The 18193-nt window shown below is 38.0% G+C and overlaps 1 protein-coding gene and 1 non-coding gene across 2 annotated transcripts in view; both read right to left on the bottom strand.

Annotated features, from left to right (window-relative positions):
- KLF12 (KLF transcription factor 12) overlaps nucleotides 1–18193 on the bottom strand; it is a 589204-nt gene that overhangs the window by 479143 nt on the left and 91868 nt on the right. The window lies entirely within an intron of this gene.
- On the bottom strand, nucleotides 9286–9392 carry LOC142875269 (U6 spliceosomal RNA). The gene has a single exon (XR_012922665.1). It is a non-coding gene; the product is annotated as a U6 spliceosomal RNA (small nuclear RNA).

Genomic DNA, 18193 nt, shown 5'->3' with positions numbered 1-18193 from the left:
TTTCTCTTGCCGGCACCTACTTTACTTTGTGTATCTGATCTTGTGCCTGCAACTGTCTCCTCTCAACAGCCCCCCATTCAATACCTCCTATGGTCAGTCTTCTTCCGTTTCTAGGCCTTGTTCACACTGCTAACTGTGGGAACAGAAAGATTGTTTTATTTTTGGAATAGGTGATATATTCACGTGATTCAAAATTCAAGAGGTGAAAAACAGTGAAAGATCTCTCTTTCACCTCAGTTCTCCAACCATTCAGTTCAACCAGTGTTGCTAATTTCTGGTGTATCTTTCCAGAGATATTTTAGTCATATGCAAACTGTATATATGCACACAAACATATCTATCTATCTATATATACATAAAATCCACTTGTCCATATATGTTATTATTCCTTTTGCACCTTTCGTTTTGACTTGTTATATCAGACATTATTTTTGACCAGTCTTCGAAAAGAGTGTCCACATTCTCCTTTTTTTTTTTTTTTTGAGACAGGGTCTCACTGTCTCACTTGGGCTGGAGTGCAGCAGTGTATTCACAGCTCACTGCAGCCTCAGACTCCTGGTTTCAGCAATCCTCCTGCGTAAGCCTCCTGAGTAGCTGGCACTACAGGTACCTGCCTCTATGCCTAGCTAACACATTCTTTTCCTTAACTCTTGCAAAGTATTACATTGAATAGACGTGCCATAAGTTATTTAACTACCACACTATTGATTAACATCCTTTCCAACATTTTGCTACTACTGCAAAGATTATTGCAAAGAGTAACCTTGTCATGTCAATTCACATGTTTGAGAGTATATTTTTAGTATGCATTTCTGAAGTAGACTGAGTCAAAAGTACCTACATTGGTAATTTCACAGATATCGTTAAATTACCCTCTGCATGGGTCAAATCAATATGCACTCCCACCAACAATATATAAAAATGTCTCTTTCAGCTCACTCCTGACAATAGGGCACCAAACTTTTCTTTTTTTTTTTTTGAGACAGAGTCTCACTTTGTTGTCCAGGCTAGAGTGAGTGCCATGGCGTCAGCCTAGCTCACAGCAACCTCAAACTCCTGGGCTTGAGTGATCCTTCTGCCTCAGCCTCCCGAGTAGCTGGGACTACAGGCATGCACCACCATGCCCGGCTAATTTTTTTTTTTTTTATATATATATATATCAGTTGACCAATTAATTTCTTTCTATTTATAGTAGAGACGGGGTCTCGCTCTTGCTCGGGCTGGTTTTGAACTCCTGACCTTGAGCAATCCGCCCGCCTCGGCCTCCCAAGAGCTAGGATTACAGGCGTGAGCCACAGCGCCCGGCCCAAACTTTTCTTTTTGAGACAGAGTCTTGCTCTATCACCCCGGGCTGGAGTGGCATGGAGTCAGCCTAGCTCACAGCAACCTCAAATTCCTAGGCTCAAGTGATCATCCTGCCTCAGCTTACCAAGTAGTTGGGATTACAAACAACACCACCAAGCCAGGCTAATTTTTTCTATTTTTAGTAGAGATGGGGTCTTGCTGTTGTTCAGGCTGGTCTCGAACTCCTGAGCTCAAGCTATCCTCCTGCCTTAGTCTCCCAGAGTGTTAAGATTAGGGGCATGAACCACTGCGCCTGGCTAAATCAAACCTTTTGATCTTTGCAAATCTAAATAGGCGAAAAAACGGTGTATTAATAGTTGAAATTTGGAGTTTATCTTTTGAAGAAGCAAGAGTTTTGTTTTTAAGTGAAAAAGTTTGATAGAAATAATTTAAGAAAATATTGCATATTTCCCTTGCCTTCTTGTACAATGTTTACTAAAGCTAATGTTTCTTTGCTATTTAACTGTTATCATTATGGACATTAATTTCATGCTATAATGCAATGATACCCTTAAGGGGTGGTGATGGGTGAAGTCTTTTTGCCAAGAATAGAACTGCGTTCTGAATATTATGCCTTGATTGTTCTTCTGGCTACTTAATTTCTTTCAGCTGTTATTCTTTATGTAGTGCATATCCTCTTGGTGTCTAATCTGTTTCCTTAATTAATAATTTATCATCTGAAGGAGTGAATTTATCATCTGAATGAAAGAGACTCCTAGAATCTTCAAAACAATCATTATAATAGCTACCATTTATTAAACGTCTTTTATGTTCCGGGTAGATGTTTATAAGTATTATCTGTGAAACCTTCACAGAGACCTTATAAAGTAGATGTTATTATTTACATTGTCCTGATGAAGTAACCCAGGCTACTGACAATTTATAAATAAGAGAGCCGAGATGCAATGTTTCAATGGCCACATCGACCCTTTCCTGTCCTTCAGAAGAAAGTATCTGAGCTTTGTGACAACTGTTTTCCACTCTGTTCAAAGACCTTTTTCTCCACTTATGTTTGGATTCCCACATGTGTTCTCGGGACCTGGGGTTACTCTACAAGTGACCTCTGGAAGCACAGGGCGCCGCTGCACATTGCTTTACACTCAATATGCTTTTGAAGCCAGAAGCTAGGAGTGTCTTAATGTGAAACCAAAATAACTAAAAAGCCAGGTCAGCAATCATTTTAGCAATAAACGTCTGCTTCATTATATTGTGAACTCTCTCTTTAATGAATTCCCCTTTCAAAGGTTTTTATGTGAAGCATGTGACAAGCAGTATATTCCGTTTCTGAATTAGCAAGGAAATTCAAAGAGCTTGGCATCTGTGGCATGCAGGTGGCTGATTTATCATTTCCTATCTGGCTAAGCCACATCTGAGGTTTCTTCATTGTTGTTTTATGGCAAGATAGAATTTTTCTTCTTGACCACCCTTAGTATCCTAAGAATATCAATGCCCACAGCTCTGAAAAATGTTTTTATTTCGTTCAGTTAAATTCATTTTCTTTCTACTTACATTTAACAAGCCAGCATCAATGCATTCTGATGCAATCCTGGGAGGAGCTCATTTCTCTTGCATCTTAGTGTTCAGTGTCTGTCTCCCAGGTTAATGAGAGCCACGTGCTTCTACACTCCAGATTCAGGTCTCTTGTGATGAGGAAATAAGTGGTCTTGGACTTTTTCCTGACATTTCTCTGAAGAAATTCTCACTGAATGACTGCATAGCTCTGTCTCATAGAAGACAGGTTAGGAAGTACAGAGCTCTAGACTTGTACAAATGAGTCACTGCTTAACACCCTTGAAAGCATCATTTCTTAGTGCATCAGAAAGGCCAATTGAGGGGGAGGTATTTGGTGTATATAAGCTGTAAAATTTTATCTTTTTTTTCCCTACTTGATATTTTTTACTTTCACCAGCTCTGCTTGAAAAACAGGAATGATTTAAATTCCCTCTTTCAAAATTCTATGATATCCATATTTGAAAGAAATTGTGAAGAATTGGGATTTTATCCTTTCAATTCAAATCATCAAAGTTGACTGGGCATCAATAACTTTCAGGTTTATGGTTCATCTCAAAACCTCAACAGACACATTCAAGCTTATGATAACTAAGCCTTGTAAACAAAGGCAGCAAACTGATGAGCACTGGAGGAATTTGTCCTTTCTCAAAGACCGGAAGAAAAAATCGAGAAGACTGTCTTGAATATTGACATTTTTTTTTTTAAAGAAAATAGTAACGAAGTACTAATATTGAACTAAGCAACCCAAGCAGTCTGATGGTTAATATTTAAAAAAATACTGTCTATTAACTGGTTGTTGCAGTTTAATCCCTTTTGCAAACTACATTGAGTATTTAATTGAAAAAGCTACAATTTGTTAAACTCCTAGGAGTAGAAGTAATAGTTTTAACTAGTATAGTATATCTGACCTTCCCTTTCAAATACTACCGCAGTGCCTGGTTTTACTTTTAAAAAATCACTTTCCAGAAATCTAAAAACACCCATTGGATCTGTTAAAAGATACTATGAATTTGTAAGGTGTAGAGGGTCTGTAATATGATTTATGAATGTTTATTATGCTTTGGTTTCACATAGCATGAGATGTGATTACAAGGTAATGAAATGGGTTTTCATATGTGGCATGAGAAATCAGTTTCATTACTTTATATTTCAAGGGTTTGACACACATATTTTACAAAATGGGTGTAAGGTGTCAATTCAATGGCAAAGCTAGGATCTGCACTTGAGTGTTTAACATTAAAGAGGAAATGCGAGTAGAAATTATTTTTATGCCATGGACACTTGGAGCAGTCTAGTAAAATCTATATAATTCTTTTCCAAATAATTTTTTAAATTCTTAGAACACATGGATTTTTTAAGAAAATAAATTTGGTTGATATAGAGTTTATTCTTTTTCCCCCATTATCACCTCTCAAATTGTTACTACAGATCTGTACACAGCACACATGGGTGTCTCTTAGAATCAGATTGAAAGAGCTTTCTTTTAAGAAGCTGTTTATATAGTAAAGACGTGGAAGAAGCCAAGACAATGGCTAGCTCTTGTTCCCTCCCTGAGCTACTTCCTCCTTGGCCCCACCCCCTCAGGATGTCTCTTCCTTTCTTCTGGCCCCTTCTGCTAGGAGGAAAGTCCTGATGATTGGCTAACGTGTCCTTATTAAATCATTTAAAAATGCTACTTGCATTTCTTACAAAAAAGTATGTTTGTGTTCTTTAGCCTGGTTTCTTTGCCTTTTGTTAAAACCTTCTGAAGAAAATGGGTTTCTCTGTGGGTGGTGATCTTGGGAATGTTTTTGATCAGTTTGGATGTATATGTTTGTTGTAAGGGAAAGATTTCATGTCCCTATTTCCTGAAGGGAATATGATTTGGAGGCACTCTGGGAAGGAAAGATGAGAGAAGGGAGGACAGGAAAGAGAAGAGATGACGAGATGTGAGAAAGGTGCATGATATATAACACTTCCTTGTGTTCACAGTCTCCAATAAAGTTGTTTTTTGGGGTGGTGGTGGTGAAACTAGTAAAGGAGGTGATTTTCGTGTGCAGAGTAGAGCATGTGTGAGTTCAGGAACCAGAATACAGTAAAGGGAGCAGAAATTTTATGGAAATTTTTCTTAATCATCTTTCTAGGAATTAATGGACACGGTTTTTAGTTCATTCGTGCTGTCATAACTAAATACTGGAGACTGGGTAATTTACAAAGAACAGAAATTTATTTTCTCATAATTGTGGAGACTGAAAAGTCCGAGATCAAGGTGTTGACAGGTTTGGTTTTCTAGTGAGGGCTGCCTGTTCTCAAGGGGAGGAACACTGAGTCCTCATACAGCAGAAGAAAGAAGAGCAAGCTACTAATAGATGACCTCCCTCCATCAAGCCCTTTTATAAAAGTGCCTGATACCATTCATGAAGAAGGAGTCCTCATGACCCAATCACCTCTTACAGTCCCTATCTCGTAATACTATCACACTGGCAATATCTGAATTTTGGAGGGGACATATTCAAACCACAGCAGAAATATATGTCATGTTGCAAGGGCCAAGAGGGGCTTAGATGACATCTGAGTTTCACATTTAAAGATACTGGAAGACAGGAGAAAACAGAAAGAAAAAATTCTAATGCTTTTGGTTTGACATAGATATCACTCCTACACTCCGTAGATTGAATTATTGCCCTTTTTCTGCTTGCATATTGAATTATTGCCCTTTTTCTGCTTGCATTGAAAATCAACCTGAGTCCTTGATTCTTTTCATATAAATACAGTTGTCTCTATAAAAGCCTCTCAACTGATAATTATCTTCTTGCCTCAACTTTCCCTAAAACATCTCTTTCAGGACTTGCTTCTTTTGAAGAGTTGGTTGTTGACATTGCAGGTGAGTAGCTAGCAAAAACAGGGTGAAAAGGCCATTGTGGAGAGTGGACTGAGCATGAGCTTTGGCACGAGAAAGGTCTCTTTCTACTTGGCTGTTTGGCCACTTCCAAGTTGTGTAATCGTTACTTTTTCAAGCTCTAGTTTTTTTTATTGGCAAGAAAATCTCATAAGATTGTATTAACCTGTTTTTTAAAATGTGTATCACTCATATTTTTTTTTAAAAAAATTTACACACAGCAGAACTTAATTTAGCTAGTTTTAGTAGTAAAGAAAGTTTTTTGAAGATGGTTTAGAGCAGGGGTCCTCAAACTTTTTAAACAGGGGGCCAGTTCACTGTCCCTCAGACCATTGGAGAGTGTGCATTGTGAGCCCCGGACGAGTCGGCTGCTAAGCAGGACAGGCAGCAGCGGCAAAAATACTCGGGAGGGCTGAATAAATGTGCTAGGCGGCCCTTATGTGGCCCTCAAGCTGTAGTTTGAGGATGCCTGGTTTAGAGAATCTTTGGGAGGTCTAGAAAATCAGATGCAGTGGCCTCACAGCCACGAAAAAATACTGATTTCACATCTTTTCTGGGTGTGGGCATTGCAGTCTACACTGAAAATCTGAGCAAGGAACACTTACTGCTGTGTATCCTGTCTAGAAAGACAGGGTTCTGGGCCATGCTCTACTGTGCCTGCTGGGAAAAGGGAGTCCTCAAATAGTGCATTCTTTCCTTCCTTTCTCTCTTCCAAATTCAGTCTCATTTATATTAGTATGATTGGTCTAAGCTGGGCTTCATGCCTGATGTTGGGACATTTAGTCCTGGCTTCTACCTTGGGAGGCAAGACTCACAAAGAGGGAAATTCCATAACTTTATGGAGGCTTTTTATGGCTGGTGGCCACAAACGTTACAATCCAAGAATGTATGATAATGACACATAATGAAAACTCAAAAAATGTACTATTGCTATTGTTACAAAGTATTATGAAAAGACAATAAGACAAATGATGTTACTCTTGACATACTTGCATATATGCTTTCATTAGCTCTTTCATGTATTTTAAGCATGCATTAGGTGCAAAATATTTTAAAGAACACACATGTAACCATGTGTCCTCTTGAAGCATGCATTGCAAGACAACATATTGGCTGTGTTAGATGTCTTGTGTTTTCTTCTCTAGCTTCACTTACCACTCTCCTTCACCTAACTCTGGAAACCAGGACTTTGATCTATATGAGCAGGCTTCCTCTGACTTCTGGTTGAGTCTCCAAAGGGGAACACCCAAACCTCTTTTCTTGCAAGGTGGAAAGAACACTTTGGTTTGGCTACATTCCTTGATCCAAAGTCACAGATATTTTCAAGGGGGAAGTGACAACAGTAGTGGGAAAAAAGAATAAAGTCTATGTCATTTAAAATGCTACTTGTATTTGTTAATGGAAATGTATGTTTGTGTCCTTTAGCTTGGTTACTTCATCTTTTGGTAGAGTCTGTTGAGGATGGTAGGTTTCACTAAGTATTTCCATCTAAGCTTTCTCCATCTTGGGGTTCTGCTCCAACTGGCTTCTTTAGTCTGAGGATGGTAACAATGTCCCCTTTAATCAGCCCCATGGTATTATACTAGCTTTTGTAAATCCTCTAATTCTGACCACACCCTCAAAAGGAATTTCTTCATTAAATTCTCCCCAAATTATCCAGTGTGAATGTGCCATCCCTCTTCTATCTAGATTATAATACCCTGAGAATGAATTGTTTAAAGATACTATAGGATGGTTAGTAATATTTGTTTAGAATTTTTTTAAAAAATTACATGTTTTCTATTTCCTTTTTATTAAGTAGGTTTAATTTAAAGTATGTACACGTGGAAGGACAGTGTGCCCAATAGAAGTTTGGGAAAGGTGAGATTTCACTCCCACTAATTAATTAATTTGGCAGGCATTTATTTGGTTTCTTTAATATTCTAGGCCCTGAACAAAAATTTCCAGTAGTAAGATGAATATGACCTCTGTTCAGCTATAAGTCCTAAAGAGATAAGGTCTCAGAAAACTACATTTATTTCTTACAGCAACTTTTGAGAACATAATAGCTATTGAAATAGAAATAGTAACTAGAATTATTCATGTGGTTATAATAAATAATTGATAACAGTAAGAGAAGATGTACAAACACTGCCTAGATTTTCTAGTTTCTTTGGATGGTTATTTTGCATTCTATAAAGTAACTTTACAAAATTGCAAATTTTGAAATATAAGAATATGGAGAATGAACCATCCAATTTTCTCTGGGTAACTCAATTCTCATCAGAGTAAAGCAGAGGTCAATTGGTATGTGAAGTCAAAATTGCAAAAATGCGTAAGGATTCTCTCTCCAATTATTTATACACACACATACTCAATGCTTATGATTTTAACTTTATTTAGTGATATTTTTGGTTCCATATATATGTATGTGTGTGTGTATAGCTATATAAAATATAGGAATTCTTCCTGTCACATGGTGAGATGAACGTGTAGTAAAGGGATATATACATATTTCCATCCAAAATATCTTTTGTGCACTTATGAAGCAAGTATAATGTTTTTAAAGTTTCTAAACCTTTCATAATTGCTGCTATTTTTATCACCCAGATATGAGTATAATAGGCGTTTTATGAAATATTTTCATATTCTGTAAATTTTTTTCACCTCTGAGGCTCCCCACCCATTTTGTCAATGGCAGCCGGCCCTCCGGGAGAAGGGCGGACACCATCTAGAACAAAGAGGGCATTCATCAGCCTTGAGTTGCAAAGCCAACTTAAAAAAAAAATTTTCTAGCAAGAGAGTTGAGCCTTTTAGAGAGTGAGTTTTACAAACTGCTGTAAAGCAAAAAAGAGAGAAGAGAAAGAAAGCAAAAAAATAAATAAATAAAGAGAAAGAGACAAAGGGAAAAATCCTCCTGTTCAAATATCAAAAGCAAAGAGGTACACAATCTACACATGTAACAGAATTCAACCTGTACCCCCCTCTAAAACTATTGAAATAAAAAGAAAAAAAGCAAAGATGGGGAATTTTGTCCATAAAGTCCAAGCAGAGGGAAAGCTAGAGGAGAGAGTGGAGGGGTTCTTGGTCAGAGAGACGGACACGAAGAGAGAGTCAGGCAGGGAAAAGTGTGTCCTGGCTTTATCCCTAAGGCTACAACAACCCTGGGGCATGGCAACAGCAGGTATAGGCGGGTGTGGCATTAGAAGGCTGTTAGAAAAAAATATAAGGAGAAACTCTGGAAAATCCCAGAACAGTGGGACTTGCTCTTCCCTTCCCTGGCACTGCGTGGGAAGATCAGATACCACCCCAGAGAAGTGCTTGGCCCAACGTGGCACCTTCTAAGCTGGTGCTACTCAAACTGTAGTCCTGAGAAGGTGCTGGCCTGCAATCCTTTGTTACAACCTGCCAATTACACAAAGATCAGTTCTGCAGTGGAGAATAGCATCTAGAAACTTCCAGAGCAATTTGATAGACTAGTTTTATGCTTATTGAATCAAATAACAATTTTTAAAAACTGGGACTTGTGTTGTGTACCTCTTGTTTTTTTTTTTTTTTTTTTTTCCCTATTAAAAAATATGGAACGCTTCACGAATTTGCGTGTCATCCTTGCGCAGGGGCCATGCTAATCTTCTCTGTATCGTTCCAATTTTAGTATATGTGCTGCCGAAGCGAGCACTGTACCTCTTGTTTTTATTTTGGTTTGTTTTGTTTTGTTTGTTTTGAGACAGGGTCCTGCTCTGTTTCCCAGGCTAGAGTACAGTACTGTTATCATAGCTTACAACAACCTCAACCTCCTGTGCTCAAGTGATCCTCCTGCCTCAGCCTCCTGAATAGCTGGGACTACAGGCGCATGCCACCATGCCTGACTAATTTTTAATTTTTTATAGAGTTGGACTCTCACTATATTTCCCAGGCTGGTCTTGAACTCCTACCTTCAAATGACTCTCCTGCCTCAACCTCCCAAAGTGCTAGGATTTTGGCTCCCTCTTTGCTATTTTACATTTCTAGTAATTAAGTTTTATTATATTCAAAAAATTATTGGTTTGCAATGGATTGAGAGAAAAACACTGTATAGATAGTTTGAGAAGCACTGTCCTAGCCGGTGTGTTCCAAGTGGCTGAGCAAGGGGTCAGATAGAGGGCTAGAAGTCCTGCTCCCTAGTTCTCTGATAATTCTCTGCACATACCCAAGTTTCATGTGCTGTGTGAGGAATCCAGAATTATGTGTGTTTTGGCCCATAGGAGACAACGAAGGAACCTGGCTGGAGAATCTGTGAGGCAGCTGTGGGAGCTAGAGCAGAGTGACCCCACTGCTGCAGGGCAGGTAGCCTACACCAGAGCTGGGGATCACTTCTCTGGATGGAATGGCCCATTCCCTCTGTTTTCTTTATTCCAAATCCTAGAATCAATTTCAGAAGGTTCTTTGCATGTGAGTGTTGTCCTTACCAAGATGATCTTTACTGCAATGCCTATTAGTTTGGTTCCCATGTAGTTTCCAAAAGCATAGATAATTGAGTATTAGGCTTCATTGTATGGCACTAGAAATGCCATACCACTTGGGTGCTACCATTGTATTCAGTGCAGGCACACTTGCACAATCTATTTGTTTTTTAATAGCTGATCCCTTTTGCCATCTGCAAATTCAAATCAGGAAGGCAGTTTTTATTTGCAAGATGGCTTCTCTTATTATTAAAAGATTATTTTTAATGATTAAAACAAGGGTGGATCTTTTACTCCAAACAGGGAGCCTATTGGGACAGTTGAGTAGGATACAAAGAGAGATATGTGTTCTAACATTTCTATCTCCTGCATCATTTGTAAACCTTTTTTCACATTTACCATTGGCAGTCTGAACCTTTGAAACCATAGAAAGCTGCTCAGAGAGATCTGGCTGGAAATAATTAATTTAGGAGTCATTGCGTATAGATTATAGATCCCACCCTATTGTTTGGGAGAGGTTGTCCTTCTGGTTCCCCAGTCTTCCACAATCCTACACCAACTTCATATTTCTTCTTCTTTTTTTTTTTTTTTTAAAAAAAACAAAACATTTCTTTTTGTAGAGATGAGGTCTTGCTATGTCACCCAGGCTGGTCTTGAACTCCTAGCCTCAAGTGATCCTCCTGCCTTGGCCTCCCAAAGTGCTAGGGTTACAGATGTAACCACGATGCCCAGCCTCATATATCTTCTAAGGGTCTGCTGCCTGCAAGTCTGCTATAGTCCTCTGTCTTATTGGTCACATCCTCTGGTTGTAAGATCTCCCAGAGCTCAGACGTGCCCTTTACCTCTTTCCCTTCTTCCCCTTCCTTTCTCATCCTAGGCTTAGAATGAATTTTGGTTGGATCTTTTCACATTATGTTTTGTACTCCTTGGTTAAGCAAATGTAAAATTCATGTCTACACATTCTCATGAAGGTCTTCCCCATAACTCCTGAGATGACTCCTATAATTTCTTTTTGATAAAATCTTTTCCCCCCATACTCTGATTTTGCACATCACCAGACCTAATGCTGTGTTTGAGTCCTCATGACCAGTCTGCACCTCATTCCACTCTTGGGGGAAGCAGATAGTTGCAGAGATGTAATTCAGAGGGACCCAGGAGTCAGGAAATCCTGGCTTCTCTGGCTCCTCTCAGATGGTTCCAATTCCTAGTATGACAGTCTTTGCCAAGCAGGGCATTAATTTTAACCATAGAAACCTGGCAAGTCAGACAATTCAGCTTGACATTGCAATTCAGCAGTGGGGACTATTAGTTTTGGATCTGATTTTAAGTGGTCTCAGAATACCGGTTACAAACAGAAAGGGTTTCCTGAAGCCAAGTCATATGGTGGCCCTGTGTTTCCTTATCTGCTGTCAGCCAGGCTACCTGGGACCAGAGCATGTGCTTCTCTTCTGCAAACCATCTAATCCTATGAGAGGCAGTCGTCCAGCTCTGGTGATCATGAATTTCATTTTCTTTCCTGGTTGTTTTTTTTTGTCTTTTCATTTTTGCTTCCTTATTTCTTTATCCCAAAACCAATTCATGTTACTTGTTGAAGGGGAAAGAAAAAAGAAAATACAAGTAACTTGAAAGATCTTGAAAGTGTCTTGTGTTTCTACCATGCAAAAGCAAACTATTTAACGACTATGTGCCTATCCTTGCAGAAGGGGCAGTGAGAGGAGATAGATACAAAGGGAGGCAGAATTTTACTTGCATTTCCTATTTCCCTGGAATTGCTCCAAAGCAAAATCACCAGAGCCCTGCTTTGGCCAGGACAGTATCCACTTTATCTCCGCTGCACATTGATGGCTTGCTCTCCATCCTGGAAGGGTTTATTCAATCTTCCACAACTCTACAAACAAATTCACACCCACTTTAAGGGACTAGGACTACAAGGCTACTCTTGACTACTTCCCATCTGTGTTAGCCTCATCTTTCTGGTTGCAAGGCATAAAGAATACATTTTTTTTCATGAAAATGAGTATTAATTTATATGCCCTTGTGTACCAGATATACAATCATCAATCTATGCTTCGCACCTCCAAGGGCCAACTTTTCCCTGTTTTTCTCACACAAAATTCTTGGTTTCATTCAGTGTGACTGCTCTCCTCTCCTCTTTCTATGAATAGGTCAACTCCCCACCCCTCATTCCATTTTCAAATTATGGAGGAACTAATCTGCTAGATTCTGCTGTCCCTGTTGAGTAGAATTTTCTGAGTTAGGCAGCGTGATTAATCACTGCCTAGACTCTTGGGTCAGGTGTTTGCCCTGATCCATTTAGTGGCAACCCTTGTTTAAAAAACAGACTAATGCTTCTTTCCTAAAAGGGGCAGCTTAGGAAAGGTCTGGGTGGGTGCAGCAGGCAGCAAGACTAGCATGCTCAGTAATGAGGTTGCCAGCAAAAGTTGTGGCAAGAGATGGTGGGAAGGGGTTTGAGTGACAGTTATTTAAAAGGTGAAAATGACAGGGTAGAACATAGCGATTGATTCTTAAACTCTTAGATTTCTGGCGTAGATCAATGAGTTAGATAAGGGTTCCATTAAGAGAGACAAGAAATATAAAAGAGATAGTTGGTTTTGGAATTTATTTCTGGGAATATTTAGCCTGAAGAATGTGTAGGGCATCTAGGAGAGGATATCTTTTTGCAAATACTAGTGTAAATCTAGAGCTAAGGGTTGAGATCTGGCTGGAGATATTAGACTTGGGGATTATCATATGTAGCTGGCAGTTCTCAACCTATTCCTTGAGAACCTCTCCTCTCTCCACCCTGGAATCAGACCAGACACAAGAAAATAATGGCAAGCTGAGCTTTGGAGGAAACACTGCTCCTTTTTAAAGATATTCATCTCATTAGATTTGTTAATTAATAGCACCAATAGTAAAAATCAAGTATCAATACCTCCATACATTTTTCAATAAGCCCGTTATGATTCATTTTGATTCTTGATAAAAATCTAAGACAACTGGGCTGTTAGGATAAGGTAATTAATGGCAATGCCTATGAATTTCAGCTGTATAATGGTAAAACCCAGGAAATGTTATGATTCTATGCAATGTGAAAATCTGAGCTTGAACTTGGTAGAGATAGCCAGGAAGTGACTCTTCATGGCAAAGAAGGTTTGAAATGCCCTTCCCCTAGCAATAGGACACAGGAAATTAATTATGGCAGGGAAACACAGCTGCCAAGGAGAAGGCAGATCCAGTGCTCAGGTTACAGAGACAGAGAGCTACAGTACCAGCCAGCCATTCCCACTGACCAACATAGGAGGCAGTTTACCAATTTGTAAAACAGGTTTATAAATATTCATTTCCCAAAGGCTCTATTTTGAACAGTGCATAAGTGGAGCCTCAGAAGAAGCAAAGCTTCAAAGAGTAGATACAGAAAGACCTTCAGAAAAAGACATGGGGACTACATGGACATTATTGTTTTTTTCAAAGCTTAAATAGAAATTGCAGAAGGGTGCAGAGATGTTCTAGGAAGTAAATGAAGATTTTGAAGTGCCTTCCTCCCCTTCCTCCAAAACCACCATTATCACCACTGTAGAATGAGCTTTGAAATGATATAACTGTGATTTTTAAATCCTACTTTTATTATTTACCATATATACGATACATATGATTTATTGTTTACGATATATACGATATGTATGACTTTGGGAAAATTGTTAAACTTCATCTGTAGAATGGAGATGTTACTTAGTGTTATTGCAAAAATCTAGATAAAATATGCAAAGTGCCTGGGACAGAGAAGGTATTGAAATGTTTACAGTTATTAATTCAAGAAAACTTTGTTAGTAAATGCAAAATTGCCTATAAAAACTCTTCTAGGTTCCTTCACAAAATTAGTCTTCTAAATTAATTTTTCCTTAAGTTTGGAAGTCTGTCAACCACAAAATCTTTTCTACCAAAATCATGTAGAATTTTAGGAGTCTCATTTGATTATTCGAAAAAATATATTGTTACTTTTTGAGACATACACTGAATGACTTTCATTTTTCTCTAAATCTTAAGCAATTTTCAGATTTTGAAACATGTTGAAGATTCTATTTTGTGTATGAGTCTGGCTATTACTTGAATGATTCAGAGACCTAAGTTTCTACGTGGCATCTGGAGGGACTTCAGGAATTTGAGGTTGGGTGGATGATTGTACCACTATTGCCGCATGTTTGGGATTTTTGTGCTACTTAGGATTATGTAGCATCTTGCTAGCAATTTCTTTGTAGTTTATTGCCACTATTGCAAATTTTAGGAGGTCTCCAGCCCTTTGAGTGTCGGGCTTTTTATGAAGCCAGAATGGAGTGTAAAATAAATCACTAGGCGTATGCTGATAGCAGAAAATGACCATAGAGTTATCTTCCCATTTGCCCTATATTTAGAAAGTGAACTTCTGTTGACTTTGACAAAAGTTGCCCTATGTTTTTTTGGTTCTTGCTTATATATTGCTCTATAAATACCTTAAAAGTTGTTTCACTAGTGATCGTCTACACTAACCAGAGGGTAAATTCCCTGAGGGCACAGACTGACTGCAAATTTGCTCAGAGTGGAGAGAAGAGAAATCAACTAAATACATTTTGTTGAATTAAACCAACTTAGTGAATTCATAATGAAAACAAATGGGAAAGTTTCATTGCTCCAGAAAATGCTGTGAGGTGAAGTTCTTTGTGACCAAATCTGGGATGATATGAAAAGCAACTCATTCTCCCAAGACAACTGGAATCTTAACTCCTGAAATTTACTAGACTGATTTCAAGGGAAGTAAGGTGGAGATTGAGGCTTGAGAGAGGTCTAGCCAGGCACGTGGACACCGAAATGTGTAACTTTCTTCCTGCACAAGTGTATAAAGAAAAATTTTATCTAAAGATTGACATTGACTGACTCTGATTTAGCAAGACAATCTTGGACTTGTATGGACACATAAGGCTTTGGTACCACATATGATTAAGGATTAACTTCTTTTGGCCTGCCACATAACTTTGATGACTTTAAATGACATGGAAATAGAAAGGACAGGGCTCTTTCCATGTCATTTAAAAGAAAACTAAAGAGTCCCCTGGAACAAAAGCATCTGGAGCCTGAAACTCATTACTGGGCAGAGGGGTTGAAGATGTGTTTAGCTGAGCTTGAAGCCTACAGTAAAGGTGAAGGGTCAGGGTAGGTTGTAAAAGGATAAATCTTTCCTCCAGATTGCAGAGCTTTTATGATTACAGTAGTGAGAGAGAAGTGCCAAATAAGAATTCTGTCACCAGTAATTAACAGCTTCTAAATGTGGTGAACTGGGCTTCCAGTTGTCTCGTAGGCAATTTCTGACACTGAGATAACAGGACATGCAAGTTTGTGAATATGACATCTACTCTGAATGGTCATGCTAGAGAAATCGTTTTCTGCCTTTCTTTCTTTGCTTTGTATTCTTGATTATGACCCATTTCATTAACCTGACTTCAGGTTTATACTATGGTACCCAACAATGGTAAAGTACTTAAGAAAGAACGTCTCATCTGTTTTCATTACTCATTCATTATAGGCCCCTTCGTATTTTGGAATACATTAAAAAATTTACAATAGCTATTTTTTTTTTTTACAGAACCTATTTCATAAAGCTAAATATAATAATTAAATTTCAAATGTTTTTAGAAGGCATGATGGCTGTGTGTTACTCTGGTTATCTTTGCTATGAAAACATTGACTTTACTTAGAGGTTATGGACTTTTCAGATATTTCAAAATAGAATTAAACAATTGACTCATTCAGTTTCCAACAATTACCTCAGGCTTCCATTCTCAGCATTCCAGGCAACCACTTTTGAGTAGCCCATTTGTCTCTGGCTACTCTGGTATTTTCTTCTTTCTCTATTCTTCCCTTCTCTTTGTATTCCCATTTACCCACAGGAAATTGGATAATCTATACAAATTATCCCTTCCCTTCATCCACTGATCCACAGCTATGAGCTGCATTGCTAATTTTCTAGCAAGGAAAATGAAAAGTGTTGATTCTAGAATGAGAATGAATGGGTCTGTAGTAAGAAGAGGCAGTTTAAGCTGCACTTCGTTTTTCTTGCAAGGCAGTATGTGCTCTATGCCTAGGATTATGAAAAACAAAACAGAATACAACACAACACATTTCATTTTATTTAATCTCGTGCATTAAAACAAAAAACTAGAGCAGTTATGAATCTAAAGCCAGTCTTCAAGAGTTTCTAATCATTTGGCCTCTGCTTCCTTGCCAATAATATACTAATTAATTAGCACTTTTGTTCTGCTTTACAAACCTTATCTAAGTCATTATCTAAGTCCATTTTGTGCTGCCATAAGAGAATATCTGAGGCTGGGTAATTTACAATGAACATAAATTTATTGGCTTACAATTCTGGAGTCTGGGAAGTCCAAAAAAAATCGCTAGCATCTGTCAAGGGCCTTCTTGCTGCATCATCCCGTGGTGAAAGGGCAAAAAGGTGAAAGAGAACAAGAGGGCTTTAAGCCTGTCCTTTTATAAAGAACTAACTTCTGAGATAATGAACCTCTTCCTATGATAATGGCATAATCCATTCATGAGGGCAGAGCCCTCCTGGCCTAATCTCTTTTTAAAAGTTCCACCTCTTAATACTCTTACAATGGTTATTAAGTTTGCAACACATGCTTTCTGGAAGACACATTCAAATCATAACAGTCATACACAGTATGGGGCAGGCCTTCTTTGCTTAGGACAGGAATCAAAAGTCTCAGGCCATGCAGCCCGTGGTAGAAAGAAGATTGCATGTATCCCCAAATCAAGTGACAGCCTGTTCAGTTTTCAAACCTCTAGGGCATATTCTTATTTGACTGTTCGTTCCCTTTTTATCTTATCATGATCTCTTAATTCAAATTACTTAACCACCTGAACCTATGGTAAAAAATAAAAAATATATTAATAATTCCTGCTATGTTATTCTACTGCCCTATAAGTGACTAAGTGAATTGTTTCTTTCTAAGAAGTATTTTATCGACTCATCATTGAGTTAGCCATTTTTACAGCTAAATCCCAGTACACCAAAAACACAGGGTGAAGAATTTACAGAATAAAGAAAAAAAACGCAATGATAAGTTCAAGTTCAAAGAAGTTAATTCTATTTTTGACATTAGAATGTTCACATTCAGGACCGTTTCTGGTTAGGTCAAAAGGTATGAAACAGTGAGATAATATCTTTACATTAATAAAGTGAACCTGCAAAGTTCAGTTATTAGAATCAAACACATTAAAGAGATGATCTCTTCTCTGTGAAATCTTTGAAATCTCAATAGGGAACTGACTCTCAAATCTTGTGATACGATCTTGTAAACTCAGGGAATTCAGAAAGCTGCAATATGTTGCTTTTGGAGTTTGAGCTTTCAGTGGCAAATCTATCACTAATCAGATATAATTAAAGAAGAAAAAATATAGTACTGCTCAATCAAATGCATATTTCAGAAAACAGATGCATATTTTGAGAATTTTGCTAGCCTTAATATTTTTGGTAGTGATATAATGTTAAAGAGATTATAGATTATCTTGTTGAAAGACAGAGTCAGAGTCCCAAGATTCAAAAGATAATCTTTTAAACCTACTTTCTTATCAAAATGGGTTATCAGAAAATCTTTTGGATTAATACTTCTCAGCGTAAGGAGGAGGTCCTATTAAAATCCAGAAAAAGGATGGTATTAAAAAAACATATGAAACACTTCCTGGAGAAAAACAGAAGGGGCAGAGCTTTATTTTGCATTGGGAATGTGAATTGTGGGCAAGCTTTTATTTGGTTATCTTTGTAGTGGCCTGAGTACTGTGGAATAAAGATGAGAAATTTTGCAAGTAATTCATGAAAGAGTACTAAATACAGATAAAAGATCCTATCTCAATTCAATTAAACACAATCTTCAGTGACATAACAGTGCACCAGGTTTTGTGGCAATATAGAAATATAAAAAAAAAAGTCTTGACACTTAAGGAACTTACAATCTTATCACACAGACAAGCATATTAAAAATGTGTTCCA

Source organism: Microcebus murinus, chromosome 13, assembly GCF_040939455.1.
Source record: "Microcebus murinus isolate Inina chromosome 13, M.murinus_Inina_mat1.0, whole genome shotgun sequence".
NCBI classification, from domain to species: Eukaryota; Metazoa; Chordata; class Mammalia; order Primates; family Cheirogaleidae; genus Microcebus; species Microcebus murinus.
This window is presented reverse-complemented; position numbering and strand designations above follow the sequence as displayed.